The following is a 14853-nucleotide window of genomic DNA, read 5'->3' on the forward strand; positions in this document are numbered from 1 at the left end:
ACAGATTTATTGCAATTTCATCCTAGTTGGAGCCTCCCATCTGCTTTTTCTGTAATCTCCCCATCGATCAGTCACTTGCCTTTCTCAATGCCAGTCTCTCCATCCTCTGTACTGCAGTATATTCCAGATGGAGCAAACCGACCAGGAACTCAGTCGCTGACCTGCCGACTGACTCTCACTCCCTCGCTTCCTCCAGCGCTCCTGATGCCAAGCTCTCCAAGGCGAGCAAGTGGACAGTTTGTGATGTTGTTGAGGCGGTGGGTTCTCCGTGCCCGTGTTTCTGGATCCCGGGACCATCTGCCTCCCTCTCGGTATCTCAGCTCTCCCAGCAAACGGGACTCCCTCATCCTCATCTTTCTGCTAGTTAACTCTGCGCAGCAACTTCTTCCCCCAGAACCTGGCGTCTCCCTTTTCCCCCCGCCCCCAGTCACCCCATATCCCTCTTTGCCTATCCCTGCACTCCGACCAGAAATGTTCCACTCACACTTGGTTTATAAAAAAATATCCTCAGTGTATTTTTCTCTCCCTTGTCTACTCTACTCTGCCCTCTCTCTCTCCACGTTAATAACTGAAAACATTTCACTCACTGCCTGTGGTTTCCTTTATTAATTCTTCTTTTCTTGCTGGCAGTTCCAATGCTCCGCTTCTGACTTGCTGCACTCCTCTCTGAGCGTGTTCCGGCTTTCAAACCTGGACGGACTACGCTCAGCTCCTTCTTTTGAACGTAGTTCTTCAGAAGAGCTCCGTCCTTCTCTCTCTCTCTGTCTCTCCTGGTCCCAGCGTAGGCACAGCTCAGCCACTAGCTCATTAGCATATCGCTTATTAGAATACGTCATATTAGCATATCACGCACTCATTAGCCTATTACGTTCATTAGCATTTTGCGTGTTTATTAGCATACCTTGCCATCACTTCCACCAGTCTCCCTCTGTTTCCCCAGCAGGAGAATCAATCAGTCCCCTTTAACTCTTTAAATGTATGAATTTTCAGAAAGGATTCTTTTTGTTTCCCCCAATAGATCAACTCCTGATTGTTATTACTTGGAATTCACACGGTTACCACTGCTCTGGTGGCATTAATTGTCAGTTCCCTGGCAGGGTCACTGGACCAGAAACGTGAACATCGATTTCTCTCCACAGATGTCACCAGACCCGCCAAGCTTTTCCAGCAATTTCTGTTTTGATTCTGATTTCCAGCATCTGCAGTTTTTTCGGTTTTTAAATGTCAGTCCTTATCAGGAAGGTTGGCCCTGATTTTAAAAAGAGTTGGTTAAGCTCAGTTGGTTGGCAGTTGGTTTGTGATGCAGAGAGTTGCCAACAGTGTGGCTTTAATTCGCACATGGGCTAATCTTATGATGAAGGATTTTCCCCTTGCCTGAGGTGTGGACACCTCAGGTTAAACAACCACCAGTTCTCTCTCTGTAATGAGAGAGCACCCTGGAGTCTGATAGAACTATGACAATGTTACTTTTTTTTAAATTTCAGGTATTCCTACAACTGGAATGTCAACTCTTTCACTCTCCATTCATGCTGTCACCCACTGAGCACTTCCAACATTTTCTGTTCATCTTATTAAACCTTGACCTTCTCTTCCTCTGCAAGAATATGTGAAAGATTCCAGTCCAAAATTCAAAAACAGGGCATATGTTTTCAAGAGTGCACAATAAACACAACCTTGTCAGTGCCACCCACATTGTGAGAATCAATTGAGAGAAACTAAGAGATCTGCTTAATACCAACAGAGGTCCACAACCTGCTCTGTTCCTTAACTAATATTAGTGGTTAGCACTGCTGCCTCACAGCGCCAGAGACCCAGGTTCAATTCCCGCCTCAAGCGACTGACTGTGTGGAGTTTGCACATTCTCCCCGTGTCTGCGTGTGTTTCCTCTGGGTGCTCTGGTTTCCTCCCACAGTCCAAAGATGTGCAGGTCAGGTGAATTGGCCATGCTAAATTGTCCGGAGTGTTAGGTAAGGGGTAAATGTAGGGTTATGGGTGGGTTGCGCTTCGGCGGGTCGGTGTGGACTTGTTGGGCCGAAGGGCCTGTTTCCACACTGTAAAGTAATCTAAAATCTAAAAAGAGTAATAATGGTTATTTTCCTCTGATGACACCAATCCACACACATTAGGTGCATCATATGCCTGAAACAATGAATGTACATTAAGGGGGGGTAGGTATAGGACAGATGTTAGGGGTAGGTTCTTTACTCAGCGAGTCATGAGTTTATGGAATGCCCTACCAGTAGTAGTGGTGGACTCTCCCTCATTATGGGCATTTAAGCGGGCATTGGATAGGCATATGGAGGATAGTGGGCTAGTGTAGGTTAGGTGGGCTTGGATCGGCGCAACATCGAGGGCCGAAGGGCCTGTACTGCGCTGTATTCTTCTATGTTCTATGTTCTATGTACATCATAGAAAGTTAATCAGTGAGTATTATATCTGAGACAGAACAAGAACAATACAGATTCTTGTGCAACCCCGTTCTCCGAACCATCCAACCCAAACTTTGGATCCACTACATGGATGACACCTTTATAATCACTAAATGAAAAAGAAATTAGAGGAAACCTTCAAGACCATCAATAATATCCTTGATTTGGAGATGCCAGTGTTGGACTAGAGTTTACAAAGTTAAAAAAATCACACAACTCCAAGTTTAATCCAACAAGTTTATTTGGAAGCACTAGCTTTCGGAGCGCTGCTCCTTCATTAGATGGTTGTAGCTAACAATATCCTTACTGGCATAAAATTCACAAATGAGGAAGAAAACTACAAAAAACTGCCATTCCTAGATGTCACAATAGAGCGAACAATCAGGGGGGATCTTCAAATCAGCATCTACAACAAAACAACAGATATGGACCAAATACTCAACTACAGAAGCAATCATCCCAACATCCACAAATGAAGCTGCATTAGGACATTATTTCAATGAGTCATCACACACTGCAGCACAGAGGAACTACAAAGAACAGAAGAAAAACACCTACACAGCGTTTTCAAGAAGAACGGATACCCAATAAACACAGTCCGCTGATTTCTCAGCAACAAACCCAAACAAGCAGACAAACCATGCCCAGAAACCCTAGCCACTTTACCCGACATCAAAAACATCTCTGAAATGACTGCCAAGCTACTCAGACCTCTTGGCATCATGGTAGCCCACAGACCCACCAACATACTTAAACAGCAGCTAATGAACTTAAAAGATCCTAAACAGACAAGTAAAACAAACATCATTTTCAAAATACCTTACAAGAAGTGTAATAAATACTACATTGAACAAACGGGCAGAATACTAACCACCAAGATGCATGACCATCAAGTAGCCACAAAAAGACATGACCCATTATCACTTGTATCCTTACATATGGATGAGAAAGGACAGCACTTTGACTGGGACAACACATCTATCCCATGACAAGCCAAACAGAGACATGCATGAGAATTCCTAGAAGCATGGCATTTCAACCAGAACTCTATCAACAAACACATCGATTTGGACCCCATCTACCATCCTCTGAGAAAAAGAACCAGAAATAATATCACCAAACACACAAAGAATCCTAAACACATAAATAGAAAGCAGGCTATAACACCAGCACTTCGCCAGAGGTCTACTAATGATGGTAGCTGGTATGGTGACAAAACATCTGAACCTGAACCTGCAGCTCAGCAAGCAAACTCACATCCAGTTCAGAGAAAGTTCACTCAGATGATTCCTAGTATGGAGGAATTGCCATATGAGAAAAGGAGGGGGGTGGGGGTCGGGAGTACAGGTTGGGACTATATTCACTGGAGTTTAGAAGGATGAGGTGACCTCCTTGAGACATACAGAATTCGTAAGGAGCTTGACAGAGTAAATGCTGAGAGAATGCTTCCCCTCATAGAAGAGTCTAGGAACAGAGGGCATAGTTTCAAAATAAAGGGCTGCCAATTTAAGACTGAGATGAGGAGGATTTTTTTCTCTCAGAAGGTTATGAGTCATTGTAACTCCTTGCCACAGAGAGCTTTGGGGGCAGAGTCCTTGTGTATAATTAAGTTTCATTTTATTCATTCATTCAGCTCGGCCAGCATTTATTGTCCATCCTTAATTGCCCAGAGGGCAGTTAAGAGTCAACCACATTCCTTAAATCTGTTCTCATATGTAGGCCAGACCGAGATACATTCTCAAGCAGTAGGGAAATTAAGGTTTATGGGGAAAGGGCAGAAAAGTTGATGTAAGAAACACTGCATCAACCATGATCCTATTGATTTATGGAGCAGGCTCAAAGGACCAAATGGCCTGTTCTTGAACTGTACCTTTTGGTCTTGGTAGAGTTAGAAGTGAAAAATCCTGCATCAACACCAGAGCACATATTTTAAGACATGTGGGAGAGGAGTTGTCTTATGCCACAGTGGCCTTTGAACTCAAAGCTGCAGGTTCAAATCCCATTCCAGGTATTTGATGGCCAAGAAAGATGTGTTCCTAATGTGGTTAAACAGGTTGAGTATCATCTTGTAAATCCTTGCAACATATACCAGTGGCAAGTCGTAAGAATAAGAGACACTCTTGGTCAGTCATCTGTAAAGACAAAAGCAAAACACTGCAGTACGAAGAGTAAACCACAGTGTCACACAAATATTCCTGATCACTAAAGTCCTTTCAGGCTGTGGAAACTGGATAGATGCATAGAGGTTAATATAAAGTCTATTGTCAATGATACATAATGTTGCATGACTCTATATGTAACTTTGTACAATACAAACAGGCGTATGCATTAACGTTAGATGGATACATTTAAACTATCATGCAACACATCTGGCTATGCATTGATACACTCAAGCTAAAAATTATACAAAATTGGGCTGAGTAACAGAAATATGCTGAAATCAGGATTTAATTTCCTCTGAAGCACATTTTTTCCCCACTTAATACAAGTTTGTTCAGATTAATTTTGGAGTGCACTAACAAATTTCCTGGTAACTGATTGGTATCTCACCTGATTAACTGTTCTTGATGTGTGACCTCAGTTACTTTATGTAGCATGTTACACTGTGTAAGGCATTTGAACTGAGGCCAATCCTGTCTCACCCAGTGTCCCAACATGGTTATCAGGAGCAATAAACCTTGTTAGTTTTCAATCGCTTGCGTAAAATTAGTTGCAGAGCCTCTAGTTCCACCTAACAAGGAACAGGTATCTCATAACAGATAGATGATTGAACTTTTAATCTTCCTGTGAGCTATGCATGGCCATTATTTTATACCAAACATTCATCCATTGAATGGTGCAGTATCAAATCTTGGTTGATACTCCAATGAAGCATTTTAAGACATTTTAATATTATTATAAATCTGTTTTTTTTCTTCAGTTTAATAACACAGCATATTTGACATTTTGAAGATCACTTAGGGCATTTGACAATCACTGGAGCATTCCAGTCAGTATTCAATAATAATGGGCAGAAATGGAAGGGGTAATTATGTTTGCAAACAAGGCTTAGATCTCCTCACAGAATCAAAGTAGTATCATTGCTTTAACTTATTAACCCTTTTAACATACATAAATTCTCCACTTATCAACACACACCTCCAGTCTTACCAATCCAGTTCGGTCCCTCATAATGACTAGGTATTCAAGCAACAACTTAGGCTTAATTGCAAACATTGGTTTACCCTGTACTAAGAATTGTGCACCACCACCTGAAGAGAGACTATAAAAATTGAAGGGTCATCACATGTTAAATCTATTTCTATCCATAGATGGTGCCTGACCTGTTAAGTGTTTACAGCATTTTGTTTCTTAAAATATTGAGGATCTTCTATATGATGAAGTTCATGCTTTTATATGATGAAGTTCTTTTTCAACTCCTTTGCAAAGCCCTAACTGACTTTAAATCTGCACGTGCTATTTTATCAGAAGAATGCCATTCTACCAGAGAATGTAGTATATATTATTTTGTTGCTAAAGTGCAGCTTTGTGTAATTAATCTGTCACATTGAGGGCATAACATGTAATTGTTCTGCCTTCGTGAAGTATATTAGAAAATATTAGCTTGCAGCAGATCTTCAGGTTAATCAGAGGTCAGGTTGGTTTACTCTTTTGTTTTGTGATTATATATTATATATGTATATCCATAAAATGTGTGGATTCTGAAATCAAGTAATGGCTATTTTTTTGGAGTCTGTGGTTTTTCTCTGAGATTGAAAATATATGAATTCTTGACTACTACAAATCTAATCCATACCCATGGGTTAGATATCACTTTTTGTTAGAGTGTACATCACTCAAACAAGAGCCCCTAATTAGTTCCTCGGTTTCTGACATACCCTGGTGGGAAAACAAATCTTGCACTTAGGTTATCATGGATGCACCCAATTCCCAATCCTTTCCTGTAACTACCCAAATAAGGATGGCAAGCAAGTACAAAAAGCTGGGAGGTCAATCATGTACCTTCCAGCTTGAGAAAAGTCATAGCTTGCAATCAAGGCTAAGAACCAGAGAGGGCACTGTAACATAAACATTTAAACACAAAACATAAAAAGCAATTATGCCACCTCTGAGACATGGAACTCTTTCTACGTGGCTGCCTTTGGCTGCATCCATATCCAGGTAGGCAGGAAGGAACTATAAGTCTTTCAGTAGTGCAGGTTCCCCAACCTGTTCTTCGATACCACCACCATGAAGATAAACTGACCCTTTTGCATCAGGAAAGTGAAGGTTGACAGTTTGTACCTCCTTAATAAGTCTAACTGACCGTCCACCTTAACAGGATTGGCGTCGTTGCAGGATCATTGTGAAGAAGGGTCACAGGATTCAAAACATTAACTCAGTTTTCTCTCCACAGATGCTGCCAGATCTGCTGAGTTTCTCCAGGAAGTTCTGATTTTGTTTGTTGCAGGATAGGACAATCTTGCTCTCTCTCCAACAAGCTGCTACAGATGGTGCCAGGAGCAATGTCAGGAAAATGGCGTGACAGTCAATGCTGGTATTTATGGGCAACATCTGTCTCTGTTTGCAACTTGGACAGGACCTGAAAAACATGTAAGTCCTATCCAATGTCTTGCATCTTATGAACATGTGTCAGATGTAAGGGAAGAGAGGAGGAATTATCTTGAGTTTTCAATAAGGCATGTTGGATCAGCTGGGTACTGCCCACTTCTCTTTAATTAATCTGAATGAAGGCATGCCCAATTATCTGAAGTTCATCATGGTCCAGTTCTCACAGAAAAGCACCATTATTATGATTTCAACTAGTAATAATTCAGCTCCAGAGTGAGAGCAACTTGATAGACTATAAGGATTTTTTTTTCTTTGTTTACCATGCATGTTAGTTACAGTACAAATTCTCAAGAGGCTGTCAACATACTATGAACAAACAAATATAAAATTTTTTTACGGAAAAGAAAACATTGACAACATTACATTGTAGAAGAATTTTTAAAAATTCTGTTATTATAACATGAGAAAAAGTCAACCCTTTTGCTCTCAATAACAACCTTATAGCCACTCAAATCTCCGTAAAGGGTCCCTGTGTCAGTGCTTTAAAGCACCTTGTTCAACTGGTGCAATGCTAATTGGCTTTTTTTTTAGCAAACCTCTGCATTCACTTAATGCCATTTCCTTTAGTGAGTTTTTCTTCCTGAGACTCTTTAGTAATCTGCTAACTCAGCACATTTTCTCTTAACCTATATTCTTTAAAGTCTTCCATTGCCTTCTCTCTTAAAGACTTTAAAGCCACTCAGGACTTCTTTTCAGCCCAATGGCTTTGGAGATTACTAATCTCAAAACACTGGTGTTATTTCCAATCTGTTCTCTGTCTGAAACCAGCACACTGCTGACTGCTTCTGGATAGTTCTGTCTTTCTGGATACAGGACGACTATAACCAAGAAACTGCAGTTTATTTTTCTCTTACCCTTATTTTCCCAATACACTGAACCATTCAGCTCAAGGGTTTAACCACATCAATAAAATGCCTATTAAAAACAAAAGATTTCCAGCCACAACTCTGTCTGTCACAGAACTCAAAAGTGAAAATAAAGCCATAACCTCCCCTTGTTAATACGTACTCTGTAAAACTACAAATCAAAATTAAAGCCATGCATTTTTCTTTCACTTTAGATCCCAAGTTTCCAAATAATAAGATTTCATGAATATTCATTGTGTAGTGGAAAACCTCCACTTCTGTGTATTCCATCCAAATTTTATCTGAACACATTTTATTTATTTATGGTGTTTTGATCAATTTACAAGCATTTTGTATAGACTGGAAAGCAATTACATTAGTAACAGTGAAGAATTAATATTATTTACTGCCATTTGAACACAATCAACATCCTAATAAACTAACGTCTGTATAACTGACTGTTTGGGATATATACAGATTAGTAGAGTGACGATAAGTATTATCGGGGTTGACAAAAGGTTCGCTTGTCTACTGCCTTGGGATTTTTTTTGCTTTAAAGGTTTATAATGCATAAGGAAGTTGAATTCTTAAATTCCCAGTTCAGAAAGTTGGAATTTCATGATCAAATTCCTGTTCCATGTAACAACAAAAGGTGGGAGCTTAACTTGTTATGTTATTGAGGTTTTTTTTAACCATTGACTCATGGAGAATGTGGTGGCATCAACCCAGTCATAGCAGCAAAAGAATTTGTGATTGAAACAAATGCATTGATCTATCCCCTTCAGTTTGTCTTATAATCAAAGAATTTATATGAATTTATAATCTACCTTTCCAGTAGAAAGAAAATAAGGAAAATGCTCCCAAAGTTCCAACCAAAATGTATAACATAGGTTTTCAAAACACATCATTATACTTTACCATTTTACTCCCACAGTCTGCCTTATACATTGCTGAGGAAGCTTGTCATGCTAATTGCAACTGCAAATGTGAAACAAGGAATAAATTAGAGGAAGAGCTACCTAGGATTGCTGTCACCCACATCATTGGATGAAAGTAAACCTTTTTTGCTCTGCATCTGCAATGGAAAGTAACTGATACTGATACTGGCTGAAAGCAGAACAATGGCATACTTCCTCAGTATTGACCTTCCTGCTCCCATCTTTATGAATGTTAAAAAAATCATCCCTACACAAAAAATAAAATTCAAACGAAGATAGCAAATAGTTGTAATAGAATTGGGATTTTCCCAGAACAGTAAATTATATTGGAAAAACTATAATTAAAGAAACTTGAAAATATATTGAATTGGTGCAGGGACATATCATCCTATAGACTGTGATAAATTTCCGGTTTGTGACAATGATTTCTCATGAGCTGTCAATCTTACACCGATACCTCATAAGCATTCCAAATAGTGAAGAATACTTCCCCACAAAACAGACAAGTGAGTCTTTATATTAACTGTTTCAATTCTCATTTACCAGCACTGATCAAATACTGGTGGTCTATTTGATGCAATGAAGCATATAGCAAACATGGGATTACTCGAAGAATAGCACACCAATTTTAAAATAATTTTAACAGATGTACAGATATAAAGAATAAAACATTACCTCAAGTCCTTATTGCTGATATTTCTAATTTTATTACCCCTTCCAGTCTGACACAGAATTTCCCTGAGAATTTTGCTCCCCTCCCATCCTGGCCTCTTATACATGCCCAATATTCTTCACTCCATATTTGGCAGCTACCTAATACTTAAGGACTGGAATTGCTTTGCAAAACCATCTTGCCTCTATACCCCTCTCATCCAAGAAAGTTTTTTAACCAGACTTTTGAATCCATGTTTCAATATCTTTGCTTGTCTTTACTGGTCAGAGCGTTGAGTGCAGGAGTTGGGAGGTCATGTTGCGGCTATACAGGACATTGGTTAGGCCACTTTTGGAATATTGCATGCAATTCTGGTTTCCTTCCTATTGGAAGGTTGTTATGAAACCTGAAAGGGTTCAGAACTGATAAACAAGGATGTTGCCAGGGTTGGAGGATTTGAGCGATAGAGAGAGGTTGAATAGGCTAGGGCTGTTTTCCCTGGAGCGTCAGAGGCTGAGGGGTGACCTTATAGAGGTTTATAAAATCATGGGAGCATGGATAGGGTAAATACACAAAGTCTTTTCCCTCGGGTGGGGGGTCCAGAATAAGAGGGCATAGATTTAGGGAGAGAGGGGAAAGATATAAAACGGACCTAAGGGGCAACATTTTCATGAAGAGGGTCGTGCATGTATGGAATGAGCTGCCAGAGGAGTGGTGGAGGCTGGTACAATTGCAACATTTAAAAGGCATCTGGATGGGTATATGAATACGAAGAGTTTAGAAGGATATGGCTCAGGTGCTGGCAGGTGGGTCTAGAGTAGGTTGGGCTATCTGGTCAGCAAAGACGAGTTGGACCAAAGGGTCTGTTTCCATGCTGTACATCTCTATGACTCTATCTCCTTTTGTAACTCAGTGCAAATTTTCTTCATGGTAGTGCACTTGTGAAGCTTATGGAACATTCCATTAGAGGCACTTTATAAATACAAGTTATTCTTGGTTGAGCTTAAATTAGTTTTATAAATGTTCCAGTGTGGTTAATTGTCTGAATTCAATATTTTACTTAAAATATATGTTGCAATTGGTAACTAATCTTTATTAAATTCAAAGATATTACATATGATATGAAATTGATATATCATGTTATGAAGATTAGTAATAAGCTAGATGTTTGGACAAATTTTAGAAATCAGCATAGGTGACTAAACCAGCAAGAAATATTTAAATAAAAAGCAAAGCTTCTGTAAGTATATAAAAAAAGAGTTGCCAACGTAAGCATTGGTCCCTTAGAGGATGAAAGTATGGATTAATAATAGGAACCAAGGAAATGGCAGAAACTCTATTATTTTGTATCTGTCTTCACAGTAGGTGACAAAAACTCTCAAGAATCAAAAGACAAGTGAGAGGAAAGAATTTAAAATGATCACTTGAGAAAAAGTACATGGAAAGCTAAAGGATGTCAAGTTGCCCCAGATTTGACGATCAGCATCCTCAGGTCTTAAAATAACTGTCTGTCCAGATAGTGGATGCATTGTTTGTGATCTTCAAAACTTTCTAGATTCTGGCGACATTCCCATGGATCCTAAACCCACCAATATAACATCTTTATTTGTGAAATGATAGAGACAGAAAGCAAGGAACTGTCGGGTAGTTCACCTTACATTCATTGTTGGGAAAATGCTGGAAATCATTGTTAAAAAATTAGTCAAAGACGCTGAGAAATTCATAATAATATCAGGCAGAGTTAGGATGTTTTCATGAAAATAAGTTGCCATATTTCTTTGAAGATGTAACAGGATGGTGGATGAAGGGGATTCAGTAGATGTAATTGATTTATATTTCACCAAAAAACATTTGAATAAGATAACACATTAAAAGTGACTGCTGCCAGACCTGCTGTGTTCTCCAATAATTTCTGTTTTTGTGACACGTACACACACACAGACATTTCCCTGTTGAGCTTTTCTGGCATCTAGCTTCATTGGCAAGTTTGGGAGGTTTGGATAGCTGAATATTAATGAGAAAAGTTGTAGCATTAACAAACGATTTATCAAACACTAAACCCCTTCAACGGGCACCTTGCCAATGCCTAGCAAGAATCTCGCCATGTTACTTTTGAAAAGTATAAAATATAGATCTCGACAATGAGATGGGCCTTGACAGACTTCCCATCTAATTTTGCCACATCTCACCACAACTCGTGTCACTTAGACCCCTTTAGAATTCCACCCAGTGACCTTTGTGTGAGTATTGTGTTTTTGAGTACTGGAGTAAGGGTGTATTTTTGATACCATACAAAAGTAATTTTATTTTGATTCAATTTATAAAGAAGTGCCTTGGGATTGATAGGATTATAATTTTATTCTATGTTTAAATATCTTTGAATTTGGATGATAAGTAGATAATTTAATTTATTCTATTTTTTCTTCATTTCCACTCAATAAAATTCAATTGCAAGTAATATCAGATGGACAGCAAAAGCTTCTTTAGATATATAAAAAGGGCAAGGTAAACATATACTCCTGAGAGGGAACAGGGCTGGAGAAGGACAGACAAAATGGAGAAGGAGGTGGAGGAACATGGTTAGTGAAGAAAAAAAATCAATGCAATAGTGAGACAGCTTTTTAGCTCAGAAAATCATGACATAAAATCTGTATGGGTAGAGATGAAAAAGAGAGGCAAAGAAAATCCTTCAGAGTCATCTATGGGGGCCCCAAGCACTAGTGGAGATGTAAGGGAAGACATTAAACAAGAAATCAGTGATGCATGCATAAAGGGAACAATTGTAATTATGGGTGACTTTGATGTACTTATCGATGGGACAATCAAAACTAACAATAATATTGTGAAGGAGAATTTCCTGGAGTGTGTATGTGATGGTTCTTCGACCAATATTTTGAGGAACCAACCAGAGAATGGGCCATTCTAGATGGGGTACTGTGCAACTAGAAAGGATAAATTAACAATCTTGTTGCATGGTGATGCGTGGGGGGAGCAATTACAAATATGATAGAATTCTTCATTAAGATGGAAAGTAAAGTAGTCAAATTCTAAACTAAGGTCCCAAATCTAAATAAAAGTATAAGGGTATCAAACATGATTTGGTAAGAATGGTTTGGGAAACCTGACTAAAAGGATTGGAGGTGAATTGGTAATGTTTGAAGAATGTTCATAAGATATAGGAGCAGAATTAGGCCATTCAGCCCATCAAGTTTGCTCTGCCTTTTGATCATGGCTGATATATGCCTCACCCCCATTTTCCTGCCTTGTCCCCATATCCCTTCAACCTGTTACCAATTAAAAATCTGTCTAACTTCCCCTCAGATTTACTCACTGTCCTAGTATCCACCGCACTTAGGGGTAGCAAAACCCACAGATTCATAGCCGTTTGGGAGAAGCAGTTTCTCCTCAACTCTGTTTTAAATTTGCTGCTCCTTATCCTAAGACTATGCCCCACAAGAGGAAGCCTCCATGTGCAAGAATCACAAAGACTATTCTTTCCTGTGTGATGCACAAATTAAAGAGCAAAAGTGGCTCAACCATGGCTTACAAAAGAAACTATGGATAACATCAGACCCAAAGTGAAGACATATAAAATTGTCAGAAAAAGCAACAAGCATGAGGTTTGGAAGCATTTTAGAATTCAGCATAGGAGGGCAAATGATTTGATTGTGTGAGAGAAAACGGAGTATGGGAGTCAAATTGCAGGTATGATAAAAACTGACCATAAAGACTTTTCTAAATATGTGCAGAGAAAACAAAATTAGTAAAGACAAATGTAGATCCTTAACAGTCAGAAATGGAGTACATGATAATTGGGAGCTGAGAAATGACAGAAGGGCTGAACACATAATTTGGTTGTGTCTTCACACAAAAGGGCACAATAAAGTAAAGAATATTTTACATCAGTAATTATCGCGAAGAAAGACATGGAAGCTAGGCAACTTGGGAAAATGAATAGTGGTGTCTCAAAAAGAGTCCAAAATACAGAACAGGAGGTGCTGGAGATGTTAAAATGCATGAAGGTAGATAAATCCCTGGGACCTAATCAAGCGTATCCCAGAAGATTGTGGGAAGCTAGGGAAGAGATTGCGGGAACCCATGCAGAGATGTTTGTATGGATGAGGTGCCGGAAGACTGCAGGGTGTCTAATGTTGTGCCATTATTTAAGAAAGGCTGCAAGGAAAAACCAGAGAACTAGAGACTTGTGAACCTGACGTCAGTGGTGGAAAAGTAGTTGGAGTCTGAGAGACAGGATTTACATGCATTTGGAAAGGCAATGACTGAGGGATAGACAACAGCTCTTTCTGTGTGGAAAATCATGTCTCACAAACCTGAGTTAATTAAAAAGGAGACCAAGAAGATAGATGAAGGTCGAGCAATAGATATTGTCTTTATGGACTTTAGCAAGGGCTTCGAATAAAGTTGTCTGGTTAGTACAGTTAGATCACATGGGAGTCGGGGAGCGATAATCAATTGGATTCAAAATTGGCTTGACGTTAGGAGACAGATGGTGGGTGGTAGAGGATTCTTATTCAGACTGGAGGCCTATAACCAGCCATATGCGGCAAGGATAGGTTCTGGATCCACTGTTGTTTATCATTTACCTAAATAATTTGAATGAGAATATAAGTGGCATGGTTTGTAAGTTTTACAGACTTGGAGGTGTAGTGGACAGTGAAGAACATTATCTCAGAGTACAACGGGATCTTGATCAGATGAGCTAATGGGCCGAGGAGTTTTATTTAGATATTTGTGAGGTGTTGTATTATGGTTAAGCAAATCAGGGCAGTACTGACACAGTTAATGCTAGGGTCCTGAGGAGTGTTGTCGAACAGAGAGACATAGGGGAGCAAGTACATTGTTCCTTGAGAGTGGCATCACAATAGACCGGGTGGTGAAGAAGGCATTTGGCATGCCTACCTTCATTGATCAGAACATTTAGTATAGAAGTTGGGACAATATACTGCAAGTACACAGACATTGGTGGGGCCACTTTTAGAATACTGCATACAATTCTGCTTGCCCTACTACCGGAAGGGTGTTAGGTAAAAACAATGACTGCAGATTCTGGATTAGTGGTGCTGGAAGAGCACAGCAGTTCAGGCAGCATCCGAGGAGCAGTAAAATCGACGTTTCGGGCAAAAGCCCTTAATCAGGAATACAGGCAGCGAGCCTGAAGGGTGGAGGGATAAGTGAGAGGATGGTGGGGGTGGGGAGAAGTAGTATAAAGTACAATAGGTGAGTGGGGGAGGGGATGAAGGTGATAGGTCAGGGAGGAGGGTGGAATGGATAGGTGGAAAAGAAGATAGGCAGGTAGGACAAGTCATGGGGACAGTGCTGATCTGGAAGTTTGGAACTGGGGTGAAGTGGGATAAGGG

The 14853-nt window shown here is 39.7% G+C and overlaps 1 protein-coding gene across 1 annotated transcript in view; it reads right to left on the reverse strand.

Moving 5' to 3' along the window:
* The window catches only part of plxna2 (plexin A2), a 455048-nt gene extending 454238 nt beyond the window's left edge, over positions 1-810 (reverse strand). Inside the window, exon 1 of the mRNA XM_043716237.1 lies at positions 588-810. The gene's annotated coding sequence lies outside the window, so the exon portion shown is untranslated. The remainder of the gene's footprint in view (positions 1-587) is intronic.
* Positions 811-14853: the final 14043 nt, after the last annotated feature.

Source organism: Chiloscyllium plagiosum, chromosome 26 (genome assembly GCF_004010195.1).
Source record: "Chiloscyllium plagiosum isolate BGI_BamShark_2017 chromosome 26, ASM401019v2, whole genome shotgun sequence".
Taxonomy (NCBI): Eukaryota; Metazoa; Chordata; class Chondrichthyes; order Orectolobiformes; family Hemiscylliidae; genus Chiloscyllium; species Chiloscyllium plagiosum.